The sequence below is a fragment of the Lactuca serriola genome, chromosome 9, assembly GCF_051521515.1.
Source record: "Lactuca serriola cultivar US96UC23 chromosome 9, Lser_US96UC23_V15, whole genome shotgun sequence".
Lineage (NCBI taxonomy): Eukaryota > Viridiplantae > Streptophyta > Magnoliopsida > Asterales > Asteraceae > Lactuca > Lactuca serriola.
In genome coordinates, this window is record NC_136416.1 from 69,804,547 (window position 1) to 69,822,133 (window position 17,587).

At 39.0% G+C, this 17,587-nt stretch overlaps 1 long non-coding RNA gene across 1 annotated transcript; it reads right to left on the reverse strand.

Annotated features, from left to right (window-relative positions):
* Window positions 1-784: 784 nt before the first annotated feature.
* Window positions 785-1,309, reverse strand: LOC145075214 (uncharacterized). Its single transcript, XR_013692380.1, has 3 exons — window positions 1,175-1,309; window positions 938-1,030; window positions 785-851 (listed from the first exon to the last, which is right to left on the reverse strand). It is a non-coding gene; the product is annotated as an uncharacterized LOC145075214 (long non-coding RNA).
* Window positions 1,310-17,587: the final 16,278 nt, after the last annotated feature.

Genomic DNA, 17,587 nt, shown 5'->3' on the forward strand with positions numbered 1-17,587 from the left:
CCCTTTTCCTGTTTCTTTTCCAGCCCGTGACCCGGGCAACACATATTCGCCTTGAAGCTCATACCGGCTATTGCTTTGTTCCAAAACAACCTTCTCAACAGTTATCTGAACCAAACTAACATTAAACTATCAAAGGGAAAACTAAATATATAACTATTATTTGAAACAAAACATCTGATTTAACTCAACTACTAACCACATCCCTGCTCCAGCTTCGCCTAACACACCGTTGAACCTTGGATGATTGGATGATTGATAGAATAGTGGAATATAGTAAAAGGGTAAAATGGGAAACTCACGGTTTGCGACGTGAAGCCCAACCAGCGTGAGCTTCAAACTGTGAGGGGTTGACCTGATTGTCAAGTAAAGGAAGTTAGTAAAGTGATTCCAAAGAGTAAGTTTGGTTAGATAAAAGGGTAAAATGGTAAAAGGGTCATGTTTCATTGGCATGTAGGAATGAAATGAGTTGTTCCATTCCACGATGGAATGAAGAAGAACAACTAGTGGCTATGGAATACGATGGAATCAACCATTCCATTCCTTCTCCAATTCCATCATCATACCAATTACCAAACACTACCTAAGATTTACAATTGAATTTGCACCACCAAGTACCTCAGTGTTACAGCAATAGCAAAAGATTCCAGCCCCTTTTTTATAACCCTCCAACAGTTTCTGCCAACCACAAAAAGATGGATTATCAAGAAAGTTGAAATAATAAACATAAATAAGAAAATATATAAATCCCATTTATTAAAATATAAATTACCTCCCCACAAGCAAAATAAGATAAGGCTATTCCATCGGGTAACACGTCTTCCTCAAAAACCAGTTTGTGCATACGCAAATCTCTACATATAACAAGTAAAACCACATTAATTTATAAAGATCTAGAAAAAGAAAACAAGAGAAAGTAAAAAAGATAAAAACTACTAACTTTCTTGTTAGCCTTCCCTGGCCCTTGCTTCTTCCAGTACTAGTGATGGCTACTCGGGCAGTAGAATGTGGGGCAGATACTGGAGATGCTGACCTGAATATTTCGAGTATACAAATTATAGAATTGAACTACAAAGAAGAAACAGGGTACTTGGCTAAGTGCTACATTTGAGATACAGAAAATAAACAATCCAGTAAAGATTTGTGTGCATTCATTAGAGGAGGAGGTTGAGAATACCTGTCTCTACTATTATTAGGTAGCTTAGGGCTACATTGGGTCTGGATCAGGGGAGGAGGTTGAGACTCTTTCAAATCCATGCAGGAATCACACAAAAGCATTGTTTTACCACTGCCTGATTCAGGTATGGACCCTATATGTCATCAAGAGATCAGGCGTTAAGAGATGATCCTATTTTACATGCAAGTGGCATTTTACAACCTTTCCCTCATTTACTTGTTTCCTTTGATATCCCTAAGCATGGAAACAAGATTCTCAAGTTAAGATGTTTATGCAACACAAATGAGTTTTTTATGAGCTAAAGAACCTAGATTTTGATATATGAAACCATGTCAAAATAGAAACATACATACAAGATCTGAAGATATTGAATCAGTACATATGTATAAGTTAAATTTTGAAAGTCAACTTATTATACCCTTGAGAGCTTTAGGAACAACAACCTCTTTGGCACAAAGTTGAACTAGGACTATGTTTTGTTATGGTTTCGGAACATATTGGCTGCCAATTAACTGCATAATGCCAAAAAAAAACATAAGTTATGAACAATTCGGAGTTTATAGGTTAAATAAATACTAGACACCTTATTTTTTTAATAGTGCAGACAGAGGTCTAGATAGGAAAAAAAGGCTACTAAATTTATATGATAAACATGTGATTCAAACATTCAACTATTCACCCAACACTACTTTAGTAGAACTTGGTGAATCACAAAACCAATTGATAAGAGATTTGATAAGCTCAAGTTAATTAGTTTGAACAAGATCTGGAAGACATGAGTTGAATTTGCTTTGATAATCAAGATCCAACAAGTACATAGATTGTTCCATTAAATTATCTCTTCACCTGGTTCCATTTAGAAACTTAGCAGAAAAAACAGAAGAGCATGATTAACTTGCCATATGTCCTATTTTGGTATCCTTTGTTACTGAAAAAAATGTGTTCGTATTTAGAAAAAATAATGAAACAAGCTTATACAATAGTGGTAATTAGCAGAATCCACAGGGGCAACATACCCATTTGCATCCTTTATGAAATTAAGGTCTAGAACTTCTTCTTTGAAGCATCGTCTCCTTCAATGTATCCATCACAAACAGATAAAATAAAGAAAATTTGAGACAAAAATCAATAAGACCTTTAAAGGTCAAGATGCAACTGTTGGTTGTGGTTGAACAACTAGAATGGGCTACTTTATTGAGGTCCCAACGCTTTAATGTGTTGTCTGTTGATGCAGAAATAAGGGTTCCATGATCCAATAATTTCATAAAACTAACAGTTGTGTCTTGACCAATCAAAGAACACAAAGGGGTGGAAATATTCCTCAAATCATAACAGTAAGTTCTATAATCAGTAGACCCAAAACACAACAAATGATAAGAGTAAGGAGAGAACTGGACAGAACACACATTAGCAGCACTTTCGATTGTGGTCAAACTCTTTGTCTTCATATATATCAAAAACTACAATCACTAACATATATAAATATATAATTAACTAAAAGGGGAAAATGGGTATACCTAATTAATTCTCCATCTTCTTTTTTGTTTAATTTCAAACCCTTCTTAAAGCTACTCGTTTGATCACGAACATGAAATATAAGGATCAGAACCAAAATCTAAATAAAAAAAAATAAAGAATTTCAATGAGGCAATATATCGAACACGTTATGTGCATTTACAAACCACAAAAGGAATCATGCATAAAAAGATAGAGAGAAGAAATTGAGTAAGGATGAAGATTTGACAATGAACTAAAAACCACTAGAGTAAGGCCAATTGAAGAAATTGAAAACCTCAGTAAAAAAATCAATAGAAAATTAGATATAAGAAAAGATGAAGAGAATTATTAAATCGATCGATTGAAGAGAATTATTAAAGATGAAGAAAGGATAAAGAAAATTGGGTGTTTGTAACTAAAATCTACGAGATTGATGATTTTAGTAAGCTAAGTAAACAGATGATGGAGTGTTGACATGGGGAAATATGGATTCGAGCCCTAGAAGCTGAGAAGTAGACGCATCTATGAAACGGGTTACTTGAAATCGATTTGTTGGATGTGCTGGTCCGATTTTTGGGAGGATTTTGTGTGGTCCGGAGAAAATTGCTATTTCTTCCAAAGTTTGGGACGATGGATCAATGTAACGAGGCTTAGGTCACCGACAAGGAGAAGCGGGCATGAGATAATTACACCTGAGGTTGTCGGCAAGGTGAGGCGAGGTGATCAGGTGAGATTGTCGATCGTTATAGAGGCAAAGCACCAAGAACGGTCGTCTTTCATTGGAAGTCGATGGCGGTGGGAGACACTCGGAAGGGTCGAATAAGCAGAAGATGGCGGAAGGTGAATGGAGGTTCGAGAATCGAGAGAGAAGAAAGAAAGAAAGAAAGGGGGTTTTCGGTGGAGATGAGCTATGGTTTTCAGTCGGTGGAAACAAAGCGGGCTTTTTAATTTTTGGATTTCATTTCCCCCTCGGATGAAACGCGCGTTTCATTAAAATTTATAAAGCGACATGGTTAGACGACACATACTTTATTTAAGGTGCCCTCCGTGTTTTTTATTTATTTATTATTAGACACTAATTTTAGGGCACGCAAAAATGGGTATCCTCTATGCTTCATATTTTGGAAAACCGACATCAATTTTTAGGGCACGCACAAATGCGTATCCTCTATCAGCGCGTGTCATTGATTGCGCGTCGTAAAAGGCTGTTTTTCTAGTAGTGTTATTATATTAGGTTGGACGAATTCTATGTGGAAACCCATTAGAAATCGTCCAAGGCTTGTTAAGGAAGGGTCCATGGGTTGCTTAGGGCCTAAGCATCCAAATTAGGGTTTCCTAGTTCAAAACCCTAATAGCCTACATGTATAAATAGTACTCTTAAGCCTCAAAAACGTGGTGAACTAATTGGTTAGGGTTTCCACATGTTTTGGGCAGCCTCCTTCTCTCCTCCTCTTCATCCTCTTGCTCTTGGTGTTTGTGAGCCATTAGAGGAGTGACATTTGTGACTCTAAGCTTTCTAAAGTCAATACAAGAAGGAATTGAGATTGTTATTACTATATAACAATCAAGGTATGATCTAAACCCTTATTCATATGTTATATCGATTAGATCTAGGATTTTAAGTCTTGGATTAAAAGCATGTACAATAGAGAAACCTAGATCCAAGCTTTTAGGGTTTTCATGAGCACATAGGATGTCTTTTGGCCAAAACCCATCAGAATCATCGTGGGCAGTCTATACTTTTTAATGGAGCATTGCTTGAAAATGAAAAGGAAGAAACATTTGAATTCTTATTTGAACATTTCCTCAAATATATTTTTAGCAAGTATCCCAAAGTAGTTATTACCAATCAAGACAAAGCTATAGGAAATGCAATAAAAAAGTGTTTCCAAAGACTTGGCATCGCGTTTCTTCGATCGTATGTTTCCCAATATAGTGGTTTTTAAGAAACATATAAAGAATGGGTAAATAGTGATAAATTTAAACAATTTGAAGCAACGTGGGAAGTTATTTGTAGTAAGTATAAACTAGAAAGCAATTGTTGGATTAGTGACATGTATAACCAATGTATACATTGTTCTAAAGCCTTTAAGGATATTTCCTTTGTTAGTATGACCACAACCAGACAAAGTGAGAGCATCAATTTGTTTTTTTGATGGATTTGTAAACTTGAGGACGATGTTGAATGAATTTTTTGTAAAATACGACAAAGTAGTTAAGTATCGAAGGGTCGTCGAAGAAGACGAGGACTTCAAGACTATGATGTAACATCGCGATCTTGAAGTATTTTCAATTTTAAACCTATATATGAGAATAATGAAATTTACTCCCTAAGTATTTGAAAGAGTGCAAAATGGCCCATAGTGGCATTTTGGTAATTTAGGCAAAGGGCGAAGAAGACGAGGACTTCAAGACTATGATGTAACATCGCGATCTTGAAGTATTTTCAATTTTAAACCTATATATGAGAATAATGAAATTTACTCCCTATGTATTTGAAAGAGTGCAAAATGGCCCATAGTGGCATTTTGGTAATTTAGGCAAAGGGGAGTACGATAACCGTACGTTGTGTACGTTGAGCGTACTAGGGCGGACCCTAGTATGGTGGGCATACATCTCATATGTAGGGCGTACGTGGAGAAACTTCAAACCCTAATTTTTAGGGTGTGGTCAATACATAAACAACATCATAGCCCCATTTATCATTCTCTCATTAGCCTCCAATTGAAAATTCAACCCTCTAGTAAACCCTAAGTGAGAAGAGTGCTTTTGAGCTCATTTGTGTTCTTTGTTGGTGTTCTTGAAGAATAAGAAGTTGGTGGAAGGAGCTTGGAGCTTGGAAGCATCTTGGATCTGAGATTGTCTTCTTGTTAGAAACCTCCAGGAGGTATAAAATTCACAACTTTATCACCCTATCTTGTAGATCTAGCTATTTCTTTATTCAGGGTACGCTTGGTCCCAAATATGGTGTTTCTTGAGCATGGTATGATCTTGACCCATTAAGTCGTCCTTTTAGGATTTATGAGGGGTCTTGAGTCATAAAAATGTGGTCTTGGTGCTTAGTTTCACTCCATGCATGCTATAGATGGTCTTAATGCATTTAGATGTTGATATTTTGTGTTTTATGCACTTAATGGACCTGCTAAGTGATGAAGTTGGAAACTTTATGACTCATGATGGTATTTTAGCCTAGGATATGCAATTGGACGTGTTAACTCGAAGGAATAAGTGCTTAATAGGCTAAAAGGAGGGCTGCTACATATGTTGGGCATACCACAGGGTACGCTACGCGTACGCTGATCTGGACCCGATGACTCGGATGCTAGTACGCCCCACATACCTTTAGGGTACGCCCCGCATATGAAGCCTGAGTCGAATTAGCCAAGTTGACTTGACTTTGTTTATTCACTTGACTTGCTGATTTTGACAAGTTTTGACCAATGGTATTTTGGGAAAATGTTATTAATTTAGAATTTAAATGTTTTGACATTTAGGATTTAGGTTGAGCCGGTATTTGGGAGAAGGGTATTGATCAACTATTCGTTAGACTATGAGGTGAGTTTTCCTCACTATACTTACGGGTAAAAGGCACCAAGGCCGACCCATTGGATTGATATCCTTGTTTTACTGTATGTTGCTATGCTATAGTGATCTGTTATATCTGTATCTTGGTATATAGGATGTAGATATATTGTGGTGATCTGTTAGATCTATATCTTGGTATATAGCAATCTGTTATATTGTAGTGATTTGTTAGATCTATATCTTGGTATATAGGATGTTGTTATTTTGAGTATCTTTTAGATCTGTATCCTGGTATATAGCATGTTGTTGTGTTTTAGTGATCTGTTAGATATGTATGACCACCTATATGTGTTGGCTATTGATTGTTATGGTATATGTTGATATGTGATTATATATCGGGTAGAGACGGCCCTGCTTTGTGCTGAAGGCCAAGATAGCCAGGGCGGTCTGGATAGAATGAAGGCTTGTGAGGCAGACCATTTAGGACGCAGGCCCGGAGAGTGGTCCAGATAGGCTGAAGGCCCGGTGAGATGGTCCAGTCTGATGGGTTTTACACACAAGAACTTTCCTATGTGCACATGCAAACCCTAATACTTGGATCTAGGTTTCTCTATTGTACATGCAATTCATCCAAGATTTCTAACCCTAGATCTAGCATACATATTACAAATCTAATGTAACTAATGAGATCTAGACAATTACCTCTTGAAGAAAGCTTGAATCTTCTTATCTATTGAGCTTAGAGTCACAAGTGTAACCCCTCTAAAGGCTTACAAACACCAACAAGCACGAAGGCAATATGAGAGAAGGGAAAGGATTACAATTTTCGGCTCTAGGGTTTCAAGAGTACAAGTGGCCGAAAATTGGATGCATGGGGTTCTATTTATACTGTGAGTTACTAGGGTTTCAGCCAAAACCCTAATGGATAACTAAAACTCTAAGCAACCCATGGAACCTTCTAGAATAGAGCCTATGGACGAAAATATGATGGGCTCCCATCATAATTTCGTTCACCCCTTGTTCCTTTAAGATATCCCAGCCCAATAATCAACTATCACACATTTGATAGTTTAAGCCCCCCCTATATTTAATTAATCTCTTTTAGTCACCAAATTAATTCCTAATTAATTTATGACTAATATTAATTAAATAATATGATTTCTCCTTTAATATATTAATCTTATAATATATTAATAAATCATAATATCCTCTATCTCCTTAAATTACCCTGCCTAATTGCTTTGGTGAATGCAACCCAAAAGGATCATGCACAATCGGGTCAAGTACATATCAAATATAGTTATGGGCTTAGACACTAATCCAGCACAGTCATGCTAACGACTCTTTATGCATGTTGTTGTTTGTTATGTATATGTGGTGGTATATGTATATATCTATATGTATATATGTATGTGCATATGCAAAAAGTATATATATATATATATATATATATATATATATATATATATATATATATATATATATATATGTGTGTGTGTGTGTGTGTGTGTGTAAGTATGTGTATATGTTTGTACATGTGTTTTTATGTATATGTATATGTATATGTATGTATATAAGGGTGTATGTACGTGTATGTTTATGCAAAAATGTATGTATTTATGTATGTATGTGTAGGGGTATATATGTGTGGTTGCATGTATATGTGTGTGTATGTGCAGTTGTAAACCAGGATTTGATTGTTGTCCCAAAATGTTTAGCAATTTTGTAAAAAAAAATGTTGCTACTTTATTTCGTATTTTTGTTTTTTTTAAGAGTATTTTTACAGATGGAAAAAACTGTCAATAAGGTATACATCGGTCAAAAAATTGGCAAAACAAAAAAAAATCCATAGGTAGAGTATGTCACTAAATTCGGTTGTCAATATTCTATTTGAAACAGTCAAACTTTAATTACACATAAATAGTCAAACTGTGCTTTTTCCGGAATGCGTTGGGAATTACCGATGAAAAATTCTTTCGGAAAATTGACGGATAGTGTAAATTTTTTTATCAGAAATCTGTCGAAAAATAGCGTTTTTGACTGACTTGGCCGTAGGAATATGGCTCCTTTTCAAGCATTACTAATAACAAATAATAGCATAACTAAGTTAAGTCCTTACCACAACCGTGATTTACTGAGTATTTTCTTACTGATATAGTAATAATGTTAATGTTCAAGCTATCAAAGATCCATTATTTGAAAGAAGCTACTGGATAAACGTTATTTTTTTTTAACTTAATAATATACATCCACGAGATAAGAGTAAATTTGGTACTCAGAATATACGAAGATTAAAACGTTCATTACAAGAGTGTACATAGCTATATTCAAATACCACTTCAAACTTGGGCGATAAATAGTAACATACTGAAATAGAAAATAAATAAGTAAAGGCGATAAATAGTAACATACTGAAATAGAAAATAAATAAGTAAAGACACAACGCATTATAGAACCACTTGAAGACAAATAAGTAATTACTTGTGACATAGCAAAAACATGTTAATCTTACACTAGAGACCAGACGTGTTTAAGAAGATAATTCAAAAATATAATACTTCACAACAACAACGAAACAAATTGTCTCATTATTCTTAGAATATGACTTAATTAATTTTAAAATAAATTGATAATGACTTATTACAACACAACACCAAAGAAACGGACATGACTATTTCAAAACACAGGTACATAGCATCAACAATATTTTAATGGTTTAATTACTTGTCACTTTATATATGTCGGAAAAATGTTTAATCTTATATAATATATTGCAAGAACAATGATTATTTAGTGTAGCTCCTAAATAAAAAAAATGATATCCATAATCTATCTTTAAATAAGAGTAAATGGCACAAGAAACTAAGATTTTTACGAAAATTTGATTTTGAAATTGTTATTTTTTGTTATAATTTAGTTGGTAAAATTTTTAATTTTTATAATGTTTTACACCACATTTCTAGTTTGTTTCGATATTGACCATTTAACAGGTTTTCCGGTTGCTTCTCTATAACCTTATGCCACATTTGCCTCCCTCTTTCAAACCCATTACCATGTAGCTTCCAAGTACTCATATGCCCTCATACATTAACGCCTTTTTTTCCTCAATCAACACCTCTATCATCCTCATCACATGTGTCTTCCAACCGACGACTCTGCCGACGAGGCTTCCCCACCGCTAGCGCCTCCTCAAGCGAGAGTTCCCCAATTGGGTCCTGAATCTTATTCTTTGGATCCCTTGTTGATTAGTTTTAACATAATCAAAATCAAAGTGGGATTTTGTCAAACGTAAATTTGACTCCTCCATAAACAAATGCAACAGACCTAATCAACAGTCTCCTTTATTTTTGTGAGTTATTTGTTTTCACTTGTTCAATTGATTAGGAAGGGTGATAATAAGAACTTCGTGATATTAATGTAAAAATTGACATCATCATCGCTCAAACAACCCACTACCATCTCACAACCTCCATTATACCCATGGTGTTTAAACATGAGTACAAAACTAGGTTTTGAACATGCAAAAAATCTGTTATTATAGGTATTTTATGTCGGTTTTTTCCTTTAATGTGTAAGGAAAGGTCGTGTCATTGATGTTAAATTATGTTGTGGTTTCATTGTGGTGAGTATAACCCATGAAAACTCATTATTATAAGTCAAACTCATCATTATATGGTAGAGAGTTTTGGGCATGTATTTATATCGTCATTAATAATACACATATAGTGATGTGTTTTTTCATATAAAGTGATAAATGTTTACATATAATCATTTATTATAAATATTATCGCCACCATTTTTTGACTTTGGGAGACGCAAATATAAATAAGTTGTCAGAATAATTTATATTTACTAACATGTTTAATTAGTTTATCATAACTATTGTTTACATATTCCGACAAACAAAAATGTAACAACGTAAATTTCAAAACAAAATTTTCATTTTTCAACAACCAAATTCATATAAAAGCATTCTTCAATATTTCCAATATTAGTTTTTGAAACATAGCATATCCCAAGATCATAAAATCAAACTCTCTCTCTCTCGTGTGTACGAATCACGCCGGCGCCTTCCTACGGCCCTCGCTAGTACCTGAAACACATAACACAACAACATTAAGCATAAATGCTTAGTGAGTTCCCCAAGATGCCGCATACAACACATACACCACTCGAGGCTAATATATGACCCTCTAGTCGATGTGTCTCAGCGGGACCCTCCAATCCCGTAGCTCGTTGGACCCTCTGGTCCGGTCATAGCTCGTTGGACCCTCAGGTCCGGTCTATATCATCATACCACATACATATATCACATAGCACATAATCTCATACATAACACATAAGACCCTTTGGTCATCACATAATACCACTCTAGGTAACGTATAGTGAGAAGACTCACCTCAGGTGTCTCGGTAAGTCTCTAACTCGGTAGAAATGTGATCTAGCCTCCGCCTAATCACCCAAAGTAAATACTCTCATAAATACAACTATACTCAACCCTAAAAGTCAACAAAAGTCAATGGTCAAACTTTGACCCGACTCATCGAGTGCACTTGGGCGACTTGGCGAGTCTACACGTGTCCACTGACTCTCTTAGTCCTTCTCTTGGCACGTCGAGTACTTCCCCTGACTCAACGAGTCACACCTGGCATGAATCGCGAGGGCCACCCCGACTCAACTCGGCGAGTTCCGCCTTGAACTCCAGTCCCCCTAACTCTCCCTGACTCACCGAGTTATTCCCCAACTCGGCAAGTCTACTCACCAAGTGATTTACGGGAAACCCTCATCCTACTCGACGAGTCTGTTCTTCAGACTCGGCGAGTTCATGCCATGCACAAACTCCATAGGCCTCCTGAGGTCAGATCTGTTCCTTACATTCGTAGATCTGGCCTTCCCAAGCATGATAATCACGTAAAGTTCAGACCTTGACACTTAAATAACATCTACATGGCCTAACTTGGTGATTTAGCCCCAAAAATGACATCCCAAGCTCATGGCTCCTAAAATAACTCATAAAGCTCCAAGGGTTAAGGTCTCTAGACCTCTTTGGGTCCAGATCCAAAACATAGACTCGAGAAGGGACCAAATGCTCCACTTATCCAACCTCTAAAAGGGTTAGAAAACCCTAACACTAAGAATTAACACCAAAACTGAAGAAGGTCCGAGCAAATACCTCAATATGATCTCTATAAACTTAGAAGTCACCAAAATCGCACCCCCTTCAGCCTCCTCTTGCCTTGGTCACCTCCTTCTTGCAAATACACCAACAAAAGGATCAAGAATGGTCTCTCCTTCCTCGCAAACGCTCTAGATCTCTTAGGGTTTCTCTCTGGGGTTTAGTAGTCGCAAATGACGGCCTAAAGGGCCTTTAAATAGGTCCCAAACCCAGGAAATTAAGGTTTCATTAAACAGCGTGGACTCGCCGAGTCCGGATGTGAACTCGGATACGAATCCGCGACCATACTCGGCGAGTTTAAATACCAACTCGTCGAGTCTCCTCATAACTTCCAAAAATAAAAGAATAAAATATTATACCTGGGAATCCGGATGTTACAAAAAATATAAGCTGTCACCAAAATAATATATGCTCATGTGTTATTTCTTTTATTATGATTATTGATAACGTTTGTTGACATGTTTAATATTATACCGTGAATATTGTGTACATTTCGTCACTCACAAGAATAAAACAGTGACCACAAAATACTTATAATTATGTGTTTTTCGTTTAGAGTGATAAATGTGTACTTATAATCACCGTTTATAAATATTATCACGACCATCGTTGACTTTTTGAGACATAAATGTATTTAAGTTATCGGCATAAGTTATCATCGCTAACATGTTTAATATTTTATCTTTAATATTTTTTATATACACCGACAAATAAATATTTAATCCATCACAAAAAATAATCTATACTCACATGTTATTTCTTTTATTATGATTATTATTAATATGTTTAATGTTTTATCATTACATTTGTTTACATACACCAAAAAATAAATATTTAAGACGCCACCAAAAATGTTATTTCTTTTATTACCGTCCCCAGCTCCAAATCGTGCGTAGGGTATCGTGTCTCACGCGGTTTTAGCTACCGCGATGCGTAGCTATCACTCGTCCTCTCTGCATCAGGACCGCCCCTAACCCTATGATGGATGCATCACAGAACACCACAAAATCCTCAACTCCTTCCGGGAGTGTTAGGACTGGCGCCTCACACAGATGCTGACAGAGGGTCTCAAACGCTCCCCATGGAGAACTGCTAGGTCAAATGAACTGCTTGCCTAACAGTTCCTGTAGCTGCGATGATAGCTCCTGCATCTCAGGCGGCGCCAGTCGGTACAACGCCTTAGCGATAGGGGCCGCACCTGGCACCAGGTCGATCCTGAACTCGACCTACCTCTCCGGAGGTATCCCTGGCAACTCCTCCGGAAACACATCTACGAACTCCCCGACCACTGGTACATCGGAGACCGAATTCTGGTCCCTGACTCACGTATTTACCACGTACGCTAGATAACTCGTACACCCATGTTGAATGTATTACCGAGCCCTGGCAGCTGAACAAAAACCTGAGCCTACTCTGGTGCCCTCACCATATATAATCAGTTCTCCTCCACTTGGGGTTCGAACTACCACCCGCTGGCCCTCGCAATCAATCATAGCACCGAACTTACTGAGCCAATCCATGCCCACAATCACGCACACCTCCCCCATGGGAATCGGAATTAAGTCTATCGGAAAAGACACCCCGAAAATCTCCAAGTCACATCCTCGATAAACTGAAGAAGCAGAAACCCCGTGTTCGTTGGCGATAGATAATCGTAACGGACACTCCAACTCGCCCACAGGCGTACTGAACTCCCTACTAAAAGACCGAGACACGAAGGACCGAATCGCCCCCGAGTCAAGTAAGACCAAAGCGGGCAAAGAGTTCACCAAAAACATACCTAATCACAGGTACAACAAATAACCATATAACATATAAATAAAACAAGATGAGGATAGAAACATACCAGCAACCACATTTGGTGTTGCTCTGGCGTCCTCCGCCATAAGCTGGAAAGCACGGCCCTGAGCCTTTGGAGGCTCTGTCCTGACTGGTCTCCCATCTGTGATCCTCAAAGTAGCCGATGCTGCAGCCTGCACCGGCTTGGCGGCAAGTAGTGGACAGTTGGCCCTCATGTGGCTGACCTGGTTGCAGTGATAACATAACCTCATACCCTGGACTGGGGCAGCCTGGCGAAAATCCTTCGCATAATGCCCCTCCTTTCCACACTTGTGGCACCCACTACCAGCCCGACATACACCAGAATTTCCCTTGCCAGACTTCCCACAAGTGTGACCCTGTTGACCCCCGGTCCTAGCATCGATGGTCTTGGGCCGCTTCGGCGCTAGCTGTGACAGTACCGGGGCCGACCGCTGCTCCCTTAGCTGCAGCTCAATCTCCAACTCCCGCCATCTGGCGGCCTCCTGCAACTCCATAAGAGTATCACATCGCTGGGTAGCTACAAACTGCCGGATATCAGTCTTGAGCATACTCAGATAACGGGTCATCTGAGATTGCTCGGAAGCAAACTCTGGGTAGAACATCGCCCGCTCAGTGAACATAAGGGTGATCTCCGTCACCGACTCTCCATCCTGCCTCAAACTCAGAAACTCCTGTGCCAAACGTTCCCGCTCAACCCTCAGAATGTAACGAGCGCGAAACATGTCCCTGAACTGCTCCCAAGTAACAACAGCTCTCTGATCATCAGTGTAAGTCCGCGTCGCAAGTCTCCACCAGTCCTTGGCTCCGGACCTAAGCAGGTTTAGAGCACACCTGACCTTTTGGTCAGTAGGACACGAGCATGTGAAGAAACACCCCTCCATATCTTAAATCTATCTCATAGCCTTGAAGGAATCCTATGTCCCATCAAAAGTAGGGGGCTTCATGTTGTTGAAGTCCCGGTACTGAAAACCCCTACCTACTCATCCCCCTGCCATAGATACAGTTGATGCAGCTGCTGCGGCGGCTGTCTCTGCGAGGGTTGCGTAACGCTCATCGAAATACTCCACCATGGTGGTCTTAATCGACCTGAACATTTCTGGCAACTTGCCCCGGAGCAACGCAGCAACCTCTTCATGCAGGTTTGCTCGGATCCTGTCATCCATCTCATCTGGCCTCATTTGGCCGATCGTCTTGGGTGCTGTCAGCTCCCCCTGTCCGCCCTCTCCTGATCTCGATCCTAATCCCGACCCGGATCCAGTCACAAAGCGCCTGGTCATCACCACTCTGAAAAACAACACAAGGTATCAGATAACTCATACAATGACTGGGTACTAACCCCCAACAAAACCCTATGAGTTGTGACTTCCTTGTCACGCGTATGGGTCCTGTGCTTTCAGTAGTATGGGCCCATACTACCTTCCACACATACCTATATTTGTTCCAAGTATCACCACAACGCCCTAACAATACATATAATCATATCGAGCACTCAAGCCTTATTCCTAAAGGAATGCTAGATGCCTCGAAGTTGGAGGACTCATCCAAACAACCTACCCTCTCACGAAACTTCCACCAACCCTGCAGCACTAGTGTATGCTAGCCATACATAATGCTAAACCCGATAAACTTTCGAATATTCAATTCTACCCTAAGCTCCCAATTAAACAAGAACATAACATAAGGCTAAATCAAACATTCTCAGGCTATAAGATCGTAATTATGTATAACCGTGATGCATACAGTAAATCACTATGGTAATGATGTTAATTTCATATAAGGTAAACCCTAGGCTAGCAGGCACCACGTAATCAGGCAATTCTATCATGCAATTCCTGAAGATCCCTAGCCTAGTACTAGCATGCTGTTCTAACATATCATATAATCAAACAACTATATGGTATTTTGGGGTTTACTTACTGGCTCCGACTGATCGTACACCTTGAATCCTCCTTTATTTATTTTGAAAACCAATTTCTTAAAACATTTTTGAAAACCTTTCCTTGGTTTGAGACTAGATTCACACGAATGTTCCTCCAATTCACTCAAACCAAGGCTCTGATACCAACTTGTAACATCCAAAATTTCAAACCAATTTAAACTTTTTAAACATATCAAGTTCATCAAAACATTACAACTTTGTTTTCAAAATATTGATTATCAGAGTTTTTCCCAGAAACATAAACATAATAAGAGGAGCTGTACGATCACGCCTTCGCCTTGCCGCGATCCTCTGATGTACCTGAAACAATAAGCTGAAACTGTAAGGTCGAAAGCTTAGTGAATTACCCCTAAAATACCGATACACATATAGTCCACATAGCAATATCAACATTAGCCTATCATATCAATAAAACAGAACAACATATACTGGGTCTACAACTTTACAAGCTGGACTACCCCTGGGCCCTCAGTACGAGTTTGGAATGCCTATCGGGCCCTCAGCTCGTATCTGGGATGCCATCGAGCCCTCAGTATGAGTCTGGAATGCCTACCGGGCCCTCAACTCGTATCTGGAATGCTCCTGAGTCCTCAGTATCAGTCTGGAATGCCTACCGGGCCCTCAGCTCATATCTGGAATACTCCCGAGTCCTCAATATGAGTCTGGAATGCCTACCGGGCCCTCAGCTTATATTTGGAATACTCTAGGGTTTGTTGGCTACCGCATAGAGCGGTACAACCTCAACCCAACCCACATAACATATAACATAACTACTGAGCATGCAATAATCATATAACATCACATGTAGTCCTACAAGTCTACCTAACTGCATAACCACTAGCATGCAACACTAACTCATGCTCAACATTTAACATTACTAGGATAACATATTCAAAGGGGTCGGCCTTGGTGCCTTAGACCCCTTAGTATAGTGAGGATAACTCACCTCGTAGATGTCAGCTTGGTAAATAATCAAAGCTCTCCGATCACTTGTGAAAGACTCCACCACCTATTACCATAATATGACATGCTCATAAGTCTCCGTCCTCACAGAATAGCTAACCTTGATTAAGGTCAAAGTCCTTAGTCAAGGTCAACAGTCCATGCTGACCTCAACTCGCCGAGTCATCGGGGTAACTCGTCGAGTTACTTCGAATCTCGATCAAACGTTAAGGCCACCCGTCGAGTTCCCTCCTCGTAACTCGACGGAAATACATGCAAACGTGTCCTGGTTAAAACTCATCCGACTCGCCGAGTTGTTCTTTAACCCGTCGAGTCTTATGGCAATCTTCATCGGACTCGCTGAGTCGTTCGTCCAACTCGTCGAGTCTAATGCATGACTTCATGTGACTCGCCGAGTCGGCTTTGCAACTTGCCGAGTCCCTTCAATCATTTATCATGCAAACAACTTTTAAGCCATGGCAAGACCCCAAATTGTAGATCCAACTTCCTTAGGTCTGCTTATCACGTAAAGTTGCATACTTTACGTGCATGCAAGGCTCCAATGACTCAAAAAGCCCAAACTATGCTTGAAATGGGGTTTTACACTTAGGGAGGGGCTCAAACTTGCTAAAGTTAAGAACTTTATGGTCATTCAATCCATAGAGAGTTCAGATCTGAAGTTACAACTTTAGATCTTGGCTCATACTCCATGAAATGACTTTATAACCCAACCAAGAACCCTGATCTCCAACCAAGGAGGTCTAGAACGAAATATAAAGGAGGATAACAACTTGATACCTTCCCAAGAGATGACAACTGTAGTAGATCCGGATTTTCCCCAAGCTCCTTGCTTCAAACTACTTGCTTCCCAAGCTCTTTTCACCAAAATCCTCTTCCAAGGCTTCAAACACACAATGGGCACACACACACACATATTAGGGTTTGTTAAGAGACTGCAAAGAAGCTAAAAGAGGTTTGTGTTCCCTTAAATAGGGTGCACAACCCCGAGATTTAGGGTTTCCGCTGCCAGCTCCTACTCGTCGAGTCCCAATATGTACTCGCCAAGTAGGTTACTTAACCCGCGATCCTTCCCGTTGCTACTCGACGAGTAGATCAACCAACTCGTCGAGTAGGGCTTAACCCAATAACTCATATTTAGACAATACCTGAGAATCGGGGCGTTACATGTTTTCTTTTAGCCATTTTTATTTAAAATATCTAAGGAGGAAGTCTGATCGCGGAGTCGAGCCTCATACATTGGGCGTATGAAGGTTTAATGAAACCTTAATTTTAGGGTGTTGCATCCTATATAAGCTCCTTAAGTCCTTAGGACTGGCCTCTTTACCAGCCGTTATATCTCCTAAACCCTAAATTACGACACTTAGCCATCATTTTGTGTCTTTGAGCTCTTGAGAAGAGAAGTTGGTGCTTACTTGCTCAATTTGAAGGGATAGAAGAAGGTTGAAGGTTCATTGCTTAGTGTGAAGCTTAGAGATCCAAAATCATCACTCCT